This window comes from Hyperoodon ampullatus (assembly GCF_949752795.1).
Source record: "Hyperoodon ampullatus genome assembly, contig: scaffold_370, whole genome shotgun sequence".
NCBI lineage: Eukaryota > Metazoa > Chordata > Mammalia > Artiodactyla > Ziphiidae > Hyperoodon > Hyperoodon ampullatus.
The window spans coordinates 248,495-267,022 of NW_027640745.1; the positions used below are offsets into that span (position 1 = coordinate 248,495).

The following is an 18,528-nucleotide window of genomic DNA, read 5'->3' on the forward strand; positions in this document are numbered from 1 at the left end:
AGCCTAATTAACCTACTAGAGTTTTTTTTAATGTACGCATACATTAAAAAAAAACTCTAGTAGGTTAACTGCATTGCTAATAACTGAATTTTTACATCTCTATGCACCCATGTATCCAACACCAGATCAAGATATTATAAAATATTTCTAACACCCTACACGGTTCTCTGTTCCATTCTCTCCCAGGGCAACACCTAAGCTGACCTCTATCACCATATATGACATACATGGAAAGACACAGTGTGTATTCTTTGGTATCTGGCCTCTGGTTACATATCATTATATCAGTAGTTTATTCTTTTATTATGTTTTCCTGATTTTTTAAACCTAGACATTCATACAGTGTCAAAGTACCACTGAGTTCTTCATATTATTATGCTGACCTCCATCTTTAGGGGCTTTCCACAGTCTTCCATGTGTCTTTCCACCTACTTTCTCTTCCGTCTAATTATGTTTCATTTAACCAACCTCAGCCAGCCTTCCCCCATATTCCCCAACACGTAGCACTCCTGTGTTCAGCCAGTTTTGTCCCCTATTCCATAAGGCCTTTGTGCCATTCCTGACACTGTGCCTGTTCCCTGCCCGGAAGGCCTGTTCCCTACCCTCTATATACTTGTTCAAGACTCAGTTTAAATGCTACCTGTTCTGAGAAGTCTTCTCAGAAGAAGCCAGTACTTTTTGGAATCCTTCTTTAATGAAATCCCATAGCAAGTGTAATCTGTCCTCCCTGATCTGGTAATTAATTATCCATTGTTCCTATCATAGAGTGTTTGTTTTCCTTGTGTGCTGTTATTATTTATTGAAGCAGATTATAGTGACTTGAACCAGGAACTGGGTCATTTTCCTCTTCATTTTAGTGCAAGTTTCTGTGATGTGAAGTTAAACTCTTTTTCCCTCACTTCCCATTCACCCTCAGCAGTTGTTAAACATAAAGTACAAGTGAAACTTATTGGTTCACAGGTTTTTGTGGTCCTTGGTTCTGGTCCCTAGGTCTAAGCTGCACTTTCTGTAGTGCTAATTTGACTGATTTCTTATTGTCACATAACTCAGGAATTAACTAAATCATTACAAATTTAGATACATATAAGATAGTATTAAAAAAAACAGTGGATATCAAAAGTTTTGGCCTGGAGGAGAGTGTTGTATGAGTCCTAGTTTGGTGGGGCTCAGACTTAATGATCAAGCCTACCAGTATTCCACTGTAAGTAAGAAAGAGGTATGCAAATATATGGTTAATATTTAACAGTGTTGATAAAAAAGAGAAGAGAGAAAGGGACGACAGATACTTTGAGGGCTTTTTGGAATTCATGAACAATTATGATTGGATGGGGAAAAAGAAAAACCGGGGGCTAACCTCCCACAAGTGAGGTCAGAAAAGAGGGAAGGGCTCATCTGGTATGCAGGTAGAGAGGTTTGACCTACAGAATCTTAGAAAACCTCAACAATCTGAGCAGCGTTGGCAAGAGGCAAACTAAAGGGCTAACAAAAGTCTGCAAAAGTCTCACACAAAGAACTTTGGCATGGTGTTCATCATCTAGCTAATCCTAACATGCAGACATTGATGAGAGTAAAGTCAGGTCTTTGCCAGAGTGGGTTTCTTATTTGGGCAACTGGGTCAAATGAAGAAAGGCAGATGTAGGCTGCCAGAGTAATAAATAAGGAGAGGAAAAACAAAAAGAACGAGACATATCATTCATCAGTGATTTCCCCCCAGTCTTCTTAACCTCCACCTTATCTCCATCTTACTGGTAACACAGGAACTAGACTGAACAATCAGGTAAAAGGTCTCTACAGTAACTGAGGTAATATAGAAAATGAAAAAATAAAACATAAAATTGTAAATTTTCTTCCTAGGGGTAATTGAGATGATAGTTCAATAATAACATAAGATCAGGTGAAGTCTAAAGAAATTTTAGAAAAGCTGGATAAAGTAAGAAAACATCTGTTCGCTGGCATCTGAATGTTAGAGACACCAAGACATGTGGGCCAAGTTGTGGAGAGAAGGGAAACACAGATGCAAGCTTGACATTTGGTGCAGCTTTTCTCCTTTGGGCATTTGCTGATTCAAATCTTACAGCCTAGGAGCTGAAAAACCATGGAGTTCAAAAGACTCTGACCACAGAAGCCAAAGGGCAACAGCTCAAGCTAAAGGCAACAACTAATGGAATGACAAGCTAAGTGTATCTTTAGTCTCACAGGGCTGCGGGAACCATTACATTTAAAGCCTAACAAATACAAGGGTAGTTGGGAATAGGGAGAATGCAAACTTTCACATGGTAATCCCAAAGGGCAACACCCGTAGAGGAAGGACAAGACAGAAATAGACCAACCTTTACACAGACTGAAAAACGGCTGTGAATGAGCTGAAACTGAGAATGGACTAAGGTTACCAGTCCCTATAGTAACTGTCTGCCATGGGCCAAAGTAAATCTTTTCAAGAGAAAGATAACAACATCCAGAATGTGGAGGTATCTTTATAGTTTCCTAAAATAAGTTAAATTAAGCCCAATTTTAATATAAAAATAATTGGACATACCAGGAAAAAGACTAAATGATGAAAAGTTCAAAAAAAGAAAAAAGAAAGAAAGAAAAAAGACAATATAAAGAGACACAGGAGGACAAGAGTTAGCAGGCCTTGGTTAAAAAACAGCAACAACAACAAAACTACTATGGTTAAACAAAGAAAATAGACACATGGCAAATAAGCATATGAAAAGATGCTACACATTCCATGTCATTAGTGAATTTTGAATTAGAACAATAATGAGATACCACTACACACCTATTTAAATGGCTAAAATCCCAAAACTGAAATACCGAAGTTGGTGATGATGCAGAATAATTGGAATTCTCATTTGTGGCTAGCGGGATACTTGGCAGTTTCTTACAAAATAAACGTACCTTTACCATACAGTGATCTAGTAATCATGCTCTTTGGTATTTACCCATGGGAACTGAAAAGTTATGTCTGCATAAAAACCTGCACATGGATGTTTATAACAGTTTCTTTCATAATTGCCAAAACCTGAAATCAACCAAGATGTTTTTCAATAGGTGAATGGATGAACAAACTGTGGTATATCCGTACAAAGGAATAGCATTCAGCAATAAAAAGAAAAGGCTGTGAAGCCATGAAAAGACATGGAAGAAGCTTAAATGCATATTGGTAAGTGAAACAATGCCAATCTGCAAAGGCTCCATGCATATTATATGATTGCAGCTATTTGAAATTTAGGAAAAGGCAAAGTGTGGAGACAATCAAAAGGTCAGTGGTTGCCAGAGGTTGTGGGGAGGGAGAAAAGGATGGATGAAGCCCGGAATTTTAATGGCAGAGAAATTCCTGTGTATGGTTCTGTAATGGTGGATACAGGTTATTGCACATTTGTCAGAAATCATATAATGGGGCTTCCCTTGGTGGCGCAGTGGTTGAGAGTCTGCCTGCTGATGCAGGGGACACGGGTTTGTGCCCCGGTCCGGGAAGATCCCACATGCCATGGAGCGGCTGGGCCCGTGAGCCATGGCCGCTGAGCCTGCACATCTGGAGCCTGTGCTCCACAACGGGAGAGGCCACAGCAGTGAGAGGCCCACGTACAGCAAAAAAAAAAAAAAAAAAATCATATAATGTACAAAACAAAGAGTGAAGTCTCAAGTAAAGCATGAACATTAGTTAGTAATAATGTATCAATTGGTTCATTAACTATAACAAATATATTACCCTACTGTAAGATGTTAATAATAGGGGAAACTGGGTTGAGAGGTAAGGAAGTATGAGAACTCTGTCCTTTCTGCTTAATTTTTCTGTAAACTGGAAACAGCTCCAAAATAGTCTATTAATTTGTAAAACAAATCTAGACCTGCATACAAAACTTGCACGTAAATCCAACCACAGCAGCATTATTCATAAGAGCCCCAAAGTGGAAATAACCCAAATGGCCATTTACTGTGAATGATCAATGAAACGCAGTAATATCCACACCATGGAATATTATTCAGCCATAAAAAGAAATCAAGTACTGATACATGCTACAACATGGGTGAACCTTGAAAACATGCTAAGTAATTGTATGATTCCATTTGTATACAATGTCCAGACTAGGCAAATCTGTAGAGACAAAGTATATTAGTGGCTGCCTAGGGTTTGGAGAAGTGGGGGAGTGAGTGACTTATAATAGATTCTTTTTCTTTGGGGGGTGGATGAAAGTTTTACAATTGATTGTGGTGGTAGATGCGTAACAGATCAAATTGTACACTTCAAATAATACGGAAAGTAAATTATATTATTATTTAAACTTAAATTATTATTTAAACTATTATTTAAAATTATGATTAATGTATTAAAAAAAGGACAACCTATACAGTTTAAGCAAAAATGATCTGTGAAATGCAATCAAAGGAAAATTGTAGAATTAAAAAAGCTGAAATTAAGCACTCAGAAGATCAGTTGAACAGTACCTTAGTCAAACAAAAGAAAGGATTACAAATGTCATTTAAAAAATAACTACACTGAAATTTTGAGGGAAAAGGATGGAAAACAGAGACAAATGCATAAGACATATGGAGTATATGTAAAACACTGTGTCTAGCCAGGCTCAAGTCAAACAGCCTAGGGAGCAGACACACAGCCTACCTGAATCACATGGACTTCTCCAAAGGAAGGATGAGGTTCTTATGCCAGAAGTGGAAGGAATGAATTACAAAGACAAGGAACAACTGTGCACTATAATGTAGATATACATCCATAAATACATAGGTTCCCTGAGGTTGTGATATGGTACAAACGATAAAAAAAAAGATGAGACTCATAGTAGAGGCTGCTAGATTCTGCTGAGGAAAATGTCCAGGGAAGGAAGAGTTGATTTATTTAGTTATTTTTTTAGACTCCACATATAAGTGACATCATGCACTGTTTGTCCTTGTCTTATTTCATTTAGCATAGTGTCCTCCAGTTTTATCCATGTTGTCTTAAATGATAGGATTTTCTTCTTTCTTAAGGTTGAATAACATTCCATTGCATATATATATACCATATTTCCTTTATCCATTAGTCTACTATGGACACTTAGGTTGTTTCCATACCTTGGCTCTTGTGAATAATGCTACAATGAACATGGGAGTACAGATATCTCTTCAAATAATGATGATGTTTCCTTTGGATATAGACTGAGAAGTGGGAGGGAGAAAGAGCTTATGACACAAATTGACCATGTGTAAAAGATGTTGTAGGAATGAAAAACTCCGAACACCTAGGAAGAAAGGGGGAGCATGGAGTATTTGGAAAAGACATTGTTCATGGTCATACATAGTTTAAAATTATGACATTTCAGTGAAACTGTATGCATGCAGGCTTGCTTATATTTCAGGATTTGAATACAGTGCAAAGAAGTGTTGCTAAATTTTCCATCAACATCAAAAAAAGGGTGGAAATGTTTTTTCTTTTATTATGAAACGGGAGGAAAGGCAAGCCTTGTAAGCAGCATGAGGACCACTAGAATTTTCCCTGATGATAGTGGTAATTTAGGAGAAGAAGAAGGATCCAAGGCCATAGAACAATTTTGAAAGCAAAATAAGGCTGCTGAATCTTCACCCAGTGTAGGAGATGAAGCTTTAATGGCACATGATGAAGTGGCCACGACACAGCCGGCAGAGCTGGTTGAGTTGTTGAAAATGGCTCTTGAAGCTACAGGAATTGGACAGGAGTCGTAGAAAAAGAACAAGGTAAATGCAAAAGAGTGGAAGGACAAAATTCATCAAGAGCAAAGTCAAAAATAGAGAAGAAAAGCAGTCAACTTGGCAAGTAAAACCAAAACCTTGTCCTTTAGAAAGAACAGTAAAATAAGCAATATTTGGCAAATATGATAGAGATGGGACTCGTTATAAAACAGAGAGAATTTTTTTTATTACAAAAGAATACTGTGGTAGCTTTTTACCAACACATTTGAAAATCTGGACAAAATGGCTGATTATTGATAAGTTATATGCAGCCAATATTTACTTCAATTTGAGTAGAGAATACAAGTAGCTTTATGAAATTAGAAAATATAATCAAAGATATACACCTTAGAAAGACATCAGTTATTTTCCAATGTATTAAAAAAGCTAGAAGAGTCCTAATACAAAAATGAGATATGGAAATTTACCCAAAAAGTAAATAGAAGCACATTTCTTTTAAGATCTTAAGTTCGAACTCATATTAGCAAATAGATTCCAGCAACAAATATTTAAAAAGTCATTGTGATCAAGAGGGATTTATCGCCATAAAGCAGATTTTTTAAAGTAGGGGAAAGTTGGAATGAGGAAAGAAATGTCCGTATCCAATATCAAAACACTCCAGATTTCAGTAGTTTAAAACAATGTAATAAGCTATAACAGTACATCAGTATATTATTAAAGCAGAATAGGAACCCAGGTGTATATGAGAAATAAAATATAGGGTCAATAAAGTACAGGCTGTCCTCACTGTGGAACTACAAAAATGATCATCCAAGCTGAACTGTGCAAAGTTGATCTTAATGATGATCAATGGGGAAAATATTATTGTTCTATGACCTTAAAATCTTTCTGACAAAAACACTAAAAACTTTCTTGTTGGTTGTAAAATTACAGATAGACTTAAAAAATTAGTAACTCTTCTATTTAGTTAATACAGTGCCATAAAAAACATTAGAAATATTGAGAATTAACATGTTTTATTCCATTGTAAAAAGCTTATGAGAGGGCTTCCCTGGTGGCACAGTGGTTGAGAGTCCACCTGCTGATGCAGGGGACACGGGTTCGTGCCCCGGTCCAGGAAGATCCCACATGCCGTGGAGCGGCTGGGCCCATGAACCATGGCCACTGAGCCTGCGCGTCCAGAGCCTGTGCTCTGCAATGGGAGAGGCCACAACAGTGAGAGGCCCGCGTACCGCAAAAAAAGAAAAGTAAAAAAAAAAACAAAAAACCTTATGAGACTTCTAGTTTTGAGTCCAGCATGGAAGGAGCTTAGAAGTTGCCACTCTGTCCTAACAGGAAATATCTGAACACACTGAAAAATCAACGATTCTTCTTAGATTCATTAGAGAAGTGAGGTCACAGGAAAAATCACCATGACCCAAATTGGAGAGGCACAGAGCAGATACAGAGAATAACAACTTACTGGAACAGAAACCCAAGAGCAGAAATCTCTGTGGAAAGCAGTAGTGAGGTAGGAAAACCTGAACTGTATTTGACAGATTGCTGGAGGCTTGTGTGGAAAAGTCTGTGAGGTCAAAACTCCAGGGAAGCCCCTATCCTTTTGTGAGTTTTGTCTCTTGAGCTCTACCAGGTTGTGACCACCAGGTGAAGGTGAAAGGAAAATCCCCTTGGAATTCTGGCAGGGGGAGGGTGAAAGGAGCAATTTTGAAATACACCAGAGCATTCTGCTCTTCTTCATAAGGCCTGCCCTCAGGAGAAACTGTTTTACCAGAGGCCTAACCTATGGGGATTTATCAGAGCCTAACTGACCTGGGGGAAGGGAAATATCCTACCCTGACCCCTGCCGGCCTTTGTGTTTCACCTAAGGTGAGCGAAAATACTGAGAGGCACTTGTGACATTCATAGCTAAGGAGCACATGCTCATTACAAGACTGAGACCTAATCATAAGACTAGGTATGCTTCTATAACACCACATCTCTAAAGGACTATGGACTGCAGTGAATTTCACCAGCACATTGTGTCTGGATTTTCAAGGAAGAGAAAAGCGAGTCATATAAAATGTTTGATTAAAACCAGAAGTGGCAGAAAAAGAGTGGAATGTAAAAAAGGAACAGAGAACAATGGCAATAAATATGAAACAGTAACAAATATGGTGGATGTTAAGTCAGTGACATCAAGAATCATTCTAAATACCAATGGTGTAAATACACCAGTTAAAAGACAGAGATTGTCACAGAGCATCGATAAACAAGATCCAAATATAAGAAATCTGCTTTAAATATGAAGGAACTTATAGCTTAAAAGTAAAGGGTTGGGGAAAGCTGCATCATGCTAACACTAATTAAAAGAAAGTTTGAGAAGCTGTCTCAATTTCAGACAGAGTTAAGAGCAAAGGAAATCATCAGGCACAAAGAGGGCATTATCATTCCATAGTGATAAAGGGGTCGGTTCTCCAAGAGACATCACAGTTCTTCATGTTTATGTGCCTGTCACCGAAGCATCAAAATTCGTGACACAACAATGGATAGAACCGCAAGGAGAAAGAGATAAATCCACTATCATAGTTGGAGATTTTTATACCCCTCTATCATAAATGGACAAATCTATCAGGCAGAAAGTCAGTACAGACAAAGCTGAATTTAACAACACCATCGACCAAATGGGTATGATAAACATGTACAGACGACTTCATCCAACAACAGCAGAATACACATTGTCTCAAGCTCACATGAAGTATACACCAAGACAGACCACATTCTGGGCCATAAAACACACTCTAATAAATTTGAAACATCAGAAATCATATAAGGTCTGTTCTCAGACTGCAGTGAGGTGAAACTGGAAATCAATAACAAAAACAAAGCTGGAAAATTCCAAAATACTTGAAGATTAAACGGTTCATTTCGAAGCAATACATGGATCCTGCTGTCTGTATGAGAACTGAATAACATGCACAGTGGCCAAGCACCTACAGACTTTGAAAGAAGTGACCTGATGGTTCACTGATCATGATACACGTCTGTTATATCCCTGGTGATTTGTGGAGTTAAGAACTAGCTGTGAAGTTTGTACTTTATGCCCTTCCTCACAGTTAATATGGCAGTAACTGAAATTTGATGGTTTTGTTGGGGTCCTGGGATTATTTAACTAAATCATGGTAACTGAAATTCATGCATGGGCGAACCGTTCAGAGCGAGGGCTGCTTGTGCAGCATACATTTGGTAATGTTCCATTGCAAGAAACAAATACCTACAAGAATGTAAAATAGGATGAGAAATCAAATTCTTGTTATGAGGAAGTCTGTCCCTAAGCAGAACATGAAACTGAGATATCATAAAGAAGAAGGAGAGTTGATTTGACTTCATAAAAATTAAAGAATTCTGCACAGCAAAAGGCAACCCAAACATAAAGATAACTGACAAACAGGGAAACATAATATAAATATTTGACCATGGATTTGGCCAACATTTCCTTTTCTTCACAATGGTATGAGGAGGGGAACTCTCAGTGAGGCAGACCTCATGAATCAATAGAGGAGAGGTTAGACTAAAGTCCTCATATGGTGTGGATTTAATTTTATGGAATGCAAAGTACCTGCCAACAGACAATGGAGTATTACCAGTCTTATCCAGATCCTTGGCAATGCAAGTAGAGAAACCCTGAGTAACTAGATGATAGATGAATCTCTTTTCTGTTCTAAAAGAGGAGGAGAACAATGAACAGAATGTCTGTTTCTCCAGGGCAGAAATCCAATATTGTCTCTGTAGCACTGAGCTTTGCAAAACATGGAAACGCACAGTCTTTAGCAAATCACTCTTAAACAATCAAGGGGGAAAGAAATGGAAAGGCTAATGAATGTGCCAATTACCTTTGTAGCCCTGACTGTTGAAAATGGTGGTGATGGGAAATATGTGATGCCACGTATGTGAAACTCAAAGAGCACAGCGATTCAAATGGAGTAGAGTAGGGAAGAATGCATCTGATAACCCACCCAAGGTGAATTATTTATAGTCTCGACTGGGAAATGTTGACTAAGAAATGAGAGGATACAGGCAAGAGCAGCTCCTGCCTAAATACGTCCAATACTCCTAAGGAATCCCGCGGACGACTGTGTCAGAGCGGAGCTGACGAAGGGAGTAGAGTAAGCTCAGAGATCATGCCCTTGTCAGATAGCATACGGAGAGCATTACTGATTCTCAGCAAATCATTACTGATCCTCAGAAAAATGCACTGTGACTGTGTCTAAAACTTGACTGGAATTTTCCATAGATGTGTGATACTGGATTTGGGTTTGCAGCTGCACTTGCCAAATCACCTTTGCAAAGCACAGTAGGTCACAGCCAGGGGAGCAAAGGCTGCTCTGCTCTTTCTCAAGCAGAAAAGGATTTTAGACGTGCCCAGTTGTGTCCCACCAAAGATGGGGATAGCAGATTACGAATTAGTGATTAGTACAGTATCTGTGATCCCTGGGCTAATTTCCGTCTTGAAGCTGGGATATAAAGACTCAGGTGTTGGGTGATGAGCCACAAGCCCTCTGAACAGGTGTGTAATCAGGACTGGATAGGATGAATTCAGGCCTGGGCATCTGGCATCTGGTACCAGCCCTTTTTTTGGCAGGTTGCCTTTAGACATGTCCCTGACACCTTTGCGTCTGTAGCTTTTCGATCTTGTTGTCTGGTTGTTTAAATACCTAAAATGGTGCTAACACTATTTGGTGGCATATTTTATTTTAAAAAAGCTTCCATTACTCCGTGCACATCAAACAGTAAATGCTTTCTCTTAGTAAACCTGCATAACAATTTTCTGAACTCTTCTGCTCTGGGCAAGAGTCACAAATACACCAGGTAAATAAAGTGAAAGATGAGACAGTACATAGTGTTTTATTCAATTGGCTCTTGATACCTAAGTGTGACTCTTAACCAAGGATTATGCAGTAGTTAAGGACACAGATGAAAGTTGTTTAGAGTGTGTCCTAAAGTCTCACTGGTAGAATTTAAATCTCTACGCTGGAAGTTGTAGACCCGAGACAGATTGCTTCCCTAAACTTCATTTCCTGCATCTGAGAAAGATAATAGTATCTACCTTGTAGTAGACTGAATAATACCATTGCCCCCAAATGTCCACGTTCTAATCCCCAGAACCTGTGAATGTCACCTTAAATGGCAGAAGGGATTTTGCCAATGGGATGAAAGTAAGGGTCTTGGGATGGGGAGATTTTCCTGGACTACCTGGATGGGCTGAAATGTAACCACTGGTGTTCTCATGGGAGAGAGGCAGAGGGAATGTTTACTCCGAAGAGAATGTGATGATGAAGTGGGGGTTGGATTGATGTGGCCAGAAGTCAAGGAATGCTGGCAAGGAAACAGATTCTCCCTAGAGCCTGTGGAAGGAGGATGGATGGGCCTGTCAACTCCTAGTTTCAGCCCAGGGAAACTGGTTTTGGACCTCTGTCTTCCAGAACCATAAGAAAATAAGTGTGTTTTGTTTTACGCAAGCTCATTTGTAGTAATTTGTTACAGCAGCCATAGGGAACTAATGCGTAGCTCTAGGAACTATTTCTCCAATTAAAATGTGTGACTGGAAACACACTTAGTGGCATGTCTGACACACAGTAGTTATGCTACCGTAGGTTGTTCTTGGAAACTGGAGCCGTGGTTTTGAGGGATCATCAAAACCAGTACAATGGTTGCCATGTTTCTCCTTGTTCATCCTGGTGACAAACCTTTAGAGAGAGCTTCATCCTTTCCCACAGGAACCCCACCCCTGTTACTTAGAGGGAAGAAGTTATGTCTCACTTAAGGCACCTTCTTCTTTTCCTTTCTACTTTTTTTTTCATTAATCTTCATCCAAGTGGCCTTTCTAAATTTTAAAGAAAACAAAACCATTTCTCAGTGGATTCAGATACTACCCCAAGTTAATATACCCACCAAGTTCTTGTTCTTCCGGGTCACATCACTAGAAATTTCTGAGCCTAAATCCTCTTTAGTTTCTAGGATCACTCATTTTCTCATTTCTCCCTCCTCCTTTTAGTTCAGTCTTGTCAATTTCGTCCCTTCCCTAAACACAACTTATAATAAGGTGACACAGCAAAGTGATGAAAGTCTAGACGGTCTGGTTTTAATCCTGGGTTTTTGCCACCTACTTATTGTGTGGCATTAGACAAGCTTTTCAACCTCTCTGGGCCTCAGTTTCCTCCAAAACAGGTGAATATTACGAATAATACCTACCTATAGGGTTGCCATTATGAGGATTAAGTGAGTTAATATTTGCAAAGCACTTAGAATAGTACTTGTTATAGTCCAAGCACTACAGTTGTGCTTATTAATAATAAATGCAATTCCAAGAGTATAACTTACTCAACTTTCTGTCATAACTTTGAGATATTTATTTGGTGTAATCCATAAGATCGTGTTTCAAGGGAAACAGAAAAGTATTTTTGAGCGATTGTCCACGTGGCTAGCTTAGATATTTCACCACAGTCAGTGTTTCCAAGTGTCTATACAACAGCCTGGGCGAGCCCTGTAGCAAACTAGAAATTGATGGAGCTCGTGTTTTGAACCCTTTATCTCAATGTCCCCCCCAACCCCAACCAATCCCCATATCTTTAGACATAAACTTTCATTTGTCCTCTGTCTTGTGAAAACCTACTTCTAAGAAAGTCTCTGATCCTCCAACTTAGCGTGAATTTAAGACAGAAGTACTGTTTACCTCAGAGAGACAACTTTTCAAGAGTGGTTTTGTTTGGTTCGGTTTTTCTGTCTCTCCCAGCTCCTCAGCACTGGACAAATCCAGGAGGTGCGTATTATGGCTCTACCACTTAGCACCTGTGGGATTCTCCGAGCCTCGGTTTTCCTACCTGGGAGGGGCATCTGAAAACCATCTGGATTTCAACCAGTACTCCAGGTAATTCTGAGGCAGGTAGTCCTTATTCCATATTGAGCCAAATACTGGTTTAGGCCATCAGTGAGATCTCACCAAGGGTCTCATGTATCTTGTAAGATTAAGAATTTTGTATGGCACTACTTCAGGCTAAAACTCTGGTCAGTAATAAGCAGGGTATTTTCCCTGCATGTGTCTCTCAAGAATTAGAGAAAGTTCCTGTCCTGGGACTGCTGAGAGGACCACGCCCAGGTCTGTCTCAGGTAAAGTGTGAACTGCTGGTCAGGCAGCCTCACTACATCACATCAACCTGGGTTCACGGCAGTGACTGGCTCAGGGAGGGCCTGGGCAGTCTCATAACAGTCAAGGGCTGTTTCTGGATCTCTAAAAGGAAAATATTTAGGACAAGAAAGACATGCATCCGTGAGTCTGAAATTCTCAAATCTTCCCCAAGCCACCTTCTAATTCTTGAGAGACATATGCAGGGAAAATACCTGCTTATTACTAATCAGAGTTTTAGCCTGAAGTGCCTTAAAAATTTTTAATCTTCCAAGATACATGAGGCCCCCTTGGTGAAATCTCACTGATGGCCTAGAGCAGTATTTGGCTCAATATGGAATAAGGACTACCTGCCTCATAATAACCTGGAGTGCCAGTTGAAATCCAGATGGTTAGCTCTCCCACAAAGCAAGGAAATTAGGATGATGGGGCCAGAATTATGCATTTTCCATAATTAGTAATTAGTCATTATTTATGGCCTAGCCTAAAAGCAAGTTGGTCCCCTTTCTTTTAAGATCTTATCCTTACTTTGGTCTTACAGCTTCCAAACTGAGAGGAGAGGGAGAAGCATTCTGGCAAAGGATGGGACCCAGCCAAGGAAACGATCCTGAATTTGAAAATTAAAAAAATAATTTATTATGGGCAAATAGTGCAGGGAGGAAAAAAAGAAGGTGGGTGAAATTTTAGGAGAAGTAATGAAATCTTGTGAGAAGGTAGTAGTTGAAGTAAAAAGCAAACTAAAATATAGCATGAGTTTAAATAATTGATAACGACAGAAGTAGGGGTGCCATACCTAGAGAGAAGAAAATACAGTCCTACCATTCTCTTGTCCCCAGGACTGAGCAGAACTTAAATAGTTAATATAACTTCTTGGTTTTCAACCCTTGTTGTCAACCTGTAGATAAAACACAGGAATCTTTGCTGTGATTGCATAAGAAAATGTGAATGTGATCCACACAGACAAATGAAACAAACATGGTATTGACAGAAGGTGAGTTGTACAACTGTAGAGGAAAGACAGAGAGCTGTGGGTGCGCAAATAGTCTCATGCAGAAAGAAAATGATGAGATTAGGGGGAAAGTTGATACCATAAGAAAGTTGATAGTATAGCTAATATTTCTGGAGAGCTTCTGCATGTTGGATACTAAAGACTGCAAATGCCTTATTATTATTTGCATCATCATGAGCAACTCCGTGTGATGGGTATCATCTATTTGCTCGGTTTACTGGTGAGGAAACAGAGGCCCAGAAAGGTTATATAAATTACTCAGGATTGCAGAGCTAATTAACTGAGGAAGAAAGCTTCCAAGCCAGGTGGTCCATGTCCAGATCCAGTGCTTTTAGCTACTATGCTAGCACTTCTCCCATCAATAAAGCTAGGAAAACTACATGAAGTTACAAAAGAGAAGTAGTATGAGTAATGACATGAATATGATGTATTGGAAAAGAAGAGTGATGAGTAGTAATGGGGGTAGGAGTTTATCTTCCTCCTTCACGTTAGGGTGTTAAAATGGATCTAAAATGGATATAGCAGGATAAACATAATGTTTAGAATTATGGGGGTGACATTGAAGTAGTGAAAACCTGTCTCTGGAGAGGGGAACTGGGGTTAGACGGGTTGAATTTCAGTATTATTTGAGTTGCTATCATGTTGATGTATTATTTTCATAAAAAATACTTTTATTATTTATTTAGAAATAACTTCCCTGGTAATATTGCCAGGCACCACAGACAGAAGGTGTGGAACTATTAGAAGCAACCTGGATATCAACCCTGCTTCTGGGAGGCAGTTCTGACTACAAGGGCAGGAGATTCTCTGAAGCCAGGTAGCAGGAGTTTTTTTGTTTTTTGTTTTAACATCTTTATTGGAGTATAGTTGCTTTACAATGGTGTGTTAGTTTCTGTTTTATAACAAAGTGAATCAGCTTTACATATACATATATCCCCATATCCCCTCCCTCTTGCGTCTCCCTCCCACCCTCCCTATCCCACCCCTCTAGGTGGTCAGAAAACCCTGAGCTGATGTCCCTGTGCTATGTGGCTGCTTCCCACTAGCTATCTATTTTACATTTGGTAGTGTATATATGTCCATGCCACTCTCTCACTTTGTCCCAGCTTCCCCTTCCCCCTCCCCGTGTCCTCAAGTCCATTCTCTATGTCTGCATCTTTATTCCTGTCCTGCCCCAGCAATCCCACTACTGGGCATATGCCCTGAGAAAACCATAATTCAAAAAGAGTCATGTACCAATATGTTCATTGCAGCTCTATTTACAATAGCCGGGACATGGAAGCAACCTAAGTGTCCATCGACAGATGAATGGATAAGGAAGATGTGGCACATATATACAATGGAATATTACTGAACCTTAAAAGGAAATGAAATTGAGTTATTTGTAGTGAGGTGGATGGACCTAGAGTCTGTCATATAGAGTGAAGTAAGTCAGAAAGAGAAAAACAAATACCGTGTGCTAACAGGTATATATGGAATCTCAAAAAAGAAAACAAACAAAAAAGGTTCGGGAGCAGGAGTTTTGATCCTCTGGAACCGCAACAAACAACTCAGAGTAAATGAATCAGGCGCCTGGGTGCCTGGAGGAGTCTGGAAGCCTTTCTGTGATGGTGTTCTTTGTTTTTACAGGTCTAATCTCATAAATGTTGCACTAGGCTCAGTGCTGTGCATTTTTAGGCTGAGTTATATTTTTCCACGTGTGTACTTCATAAAAGTAAGCACTTTTATGCTCCCTTTAAAAAGGGGATCTCCCAGCTGAATTGCCAAGTGAAAGCTTTCTAAGGAATTCATTAAGCATACAGATATGTGCAGTATCTCCATCTGTCATTGAAGTGAGTATGAATGTATGTATGTATATCTGTCTATCTATCTATTTATCTATCTATCATCTATCAATCATTATCTCCCTGTTTACCTATCTGTATCAGTCTGCTTAGGCTGCTATAACAAAATATCATAGACTGAGTGGTTTAAACAACAGAAGTTTCACACAGTTCTAGAGTCTGGGAAGTCCAAGATCAAGGCAAATCCAGTTCCTGGTGAGTCCTCCTTTTTTGGCTTGTAGAGGGCCACATTCTTGCTGTCTCTTCACATGGTGGAGAGGGAAAACTCTGGTGTGTCTTCCTCTTCTTATAAGAGCTAATCACATCATGGCAGCTTCATCCTCATGACCTCTTCTAAACCTAATTACCTCCTAAAGGCCCCACCTCCTAATTCCATCATACATAAGGGGATAGGGTTTCAACATATGAATTTGGTGGGTGGGTGGGCACAGAAATTCAGTCCTTAACTCTGTTTATCTATCTGTGTATCTATCTGGGAATCTATCTATCTATCTATCTATGTATCTATCTTTGTCTCTCTCTCTCTCTCTCTCTCTCTCTTGCTCTCGCTCTCGCTCTTGCTCTCGCTCTCGCTATCTCTCTATCAGCTCTCTATCTATGTATCTATCTATCTTTGTATCTCTCTCTCTCTCTCTCTACCATCTCTCTATCTATGTATCTATCTATCTTTGTATCTATCTATATCTACCTGTCTATCCATCTATCCTTATGTAAAGAACAGTAACAATGGCTTATATGTCACTTCCCTACATTATTTTATCCTTCCAAAACTCTTGAGAGGTCAATAGGCCACAGGAAAAAGCACTGAGTCCACTTAAACACTTGAAGGTTGAATTAACTGTTTGTGATCACTCAATCAGTAAATGGTGTGCATGGAATTCCACACACATCTTCTCTGTCCTCCTTTCCTCCTTCCCTCCCTCCTACTTGCTGACTCTATTCCAGCCACATTATTTACTAACTCTTCCCTGAGGACACTGGCATCCTTCCTCTGGGCCTTGCAGAGGTTATTCCCATGATCTGGAATGCTTTTCCCTCAGATGTCTGACTCATCTGCCTCTCTCTAGACTGTTCAGATTCCACCTTCCCAATAAGACATATCCTGTCTACCGTTTAAGTTGAAAGCCTTGCTTCACTCTGCCCACAATCTCATCTCACCATATACTGCTTAATCTCCATAGCATTTATTACTGGCAGACCTACCAGATAATGCACATGGGTTTCTGTTCTCCCCTCCACAGACTCAGAATTTTGCCATTATGAAACCTAGTGGAGGCCCAGCAGAACTCTAGGGTCAGCCAGAACTGGGCACAATTATAACTCTTGTGATATGATATTTTAGTGGGTTAGCTCAGAGCCAAGCCAGTTATTAAAGAGGATCTTTTCTGCTATTTTAAGCAGCTTGGTACATTTGAGGTCAACTTAAATTTTCCATAATTACAGAGCAGGTACGAACTCTTCCTTTGTTTCTCCAGACACATGAACCTGGATGCCAAATCCATCCTCTCTGGGTGTAGTGGGAATGTATGAAGATGACTGGCCTAAGTCTCAATTGAATAAAAAGATGCCCCAAAAGACATTTCAGCATTATCGAAGAGTACAATCATAAAGTGTGGTTCCTTATCACACATCAGGGATTATCTAGCCTCCAGTGTGGGTTTTTTTTTTTTTTTTGCAGTAAAAACGTGTCATTTTATATTTTAAATTTGCATTATGAAAATAAGTCTGTACACGAAGTAATGCATATTGAATGAATATGAATCATGTAAATTTGGTCATGGCATTTAAAGTTGGCCTTGGCTTTGAATTATTTTTAAATTCATAGAAAATATTGAACTTCTAATAAAATAAATAAAACATTTTAATAATTGATATTAATAATCAACTTCAAAATTTCTTTGTCTGCATTTTCTGTTCAATTTTAAAAGAGAAGTCGCTTTCAGTAGTGTTCCAAAGTGAGTGATCGCACCTTCTATGATATGAAAAGAGATCCGATTGCCATTAGCTGTTCTTAAGTGCTGAACATAACTGAGAGAAATTTTAACAAGACACTCTCTGTCACTGGCAGGAAATGCATCTCCGTCCTTTGCGGGGGCAGTCCCGAGCTCGTGTTTTAATGGACGCAAATGCAAACCGTGGTTCTCACGTGACTTTCTGAAGAGCCCCCGCATCAGGCCCAGGTACCTTGAGTGGACTAAGTCTCACTTTACGGCAGTGGCATCAGATGGTGGCTACAGAAGGTTGCCGACGTCCCTGTGTGCTCTTACAGGCTCTGCAGACCGGGGGACGAAAGGACCAAGAAACTGTGCCCTCAGGAATCCCAAGTGACTGGAGGGACACAGCGTCAGGGCCCCAGGCAGTGTCGCCCGCTATTCAGGAGGTGGGCGGAGGCTCCGCAGCTTCAGTTTGTCCAGTCCCTTCCAGTATTTAAAATTGTTGTCAAGATGCTGCATTAACTCAGGCAGGTCTACAAAGGTGTCCCAAGCAACAAACATGTCTGTGATGAAATAGTCAATGAAAGAGACTTGGGATTTGGGGATGCTGCAGGTATTTCTGTCAAAAACTGGCATCACCACAGGCAAGTCCTGTTGCTTCTCTTCATCAGCCTGAGAAAAACATTCTTCTGAGATACGTGCGGCCCACTCGATGCCCTTTTCCAGCATGTTCCCAAATGCTGGGATGGTGCCTGCCCCTCCTACTGCAGCAGCCTTGCCGTGGTAGGTAGATGGCAGGTTGTCTGGCCCAAAGTAGGAAGAGAAGCGGTGCTGGGTGCCCCACTTAGTCCTGCCCGAAAGTTAAGTGGTCTGGATGCCTCTGAATGAGTGAGGCCTGGGGCTGACACACCA

The 18,528-nt window shown here is 39.9% G+C and overlaps 1 long non-coding RNA gene across 3 annotated transcripts in view; it reads left to right on the forward strand.

Moving 5' to 3' along the window:
• The window catches only part of LOC307070061, a 74,500-nt gene that overhangs the window by 10,141 nt on the left and 45,831 nt on the right, over positions 1-18,528 (forward strand). Inside the window, exons 2-3 of one of the 3 annotated variants that reach the window (XR_013811523.1) lie at positions 3,055-3,166; positions 14,525-14,655. The exons of 1 other annotated variant lie outside the window; for it this stretch is intronic. This is a non-coding gene — a long non-coding RNA (uncharacterized lncRNA). The remainder of the gene's footprint in view (positions 1-3,054; positions 3,167-14,524; positions 14,656-18,528) is intronic. One more of the 3 variants, XR_013811524.1, reaches the window with a different exon arrangement.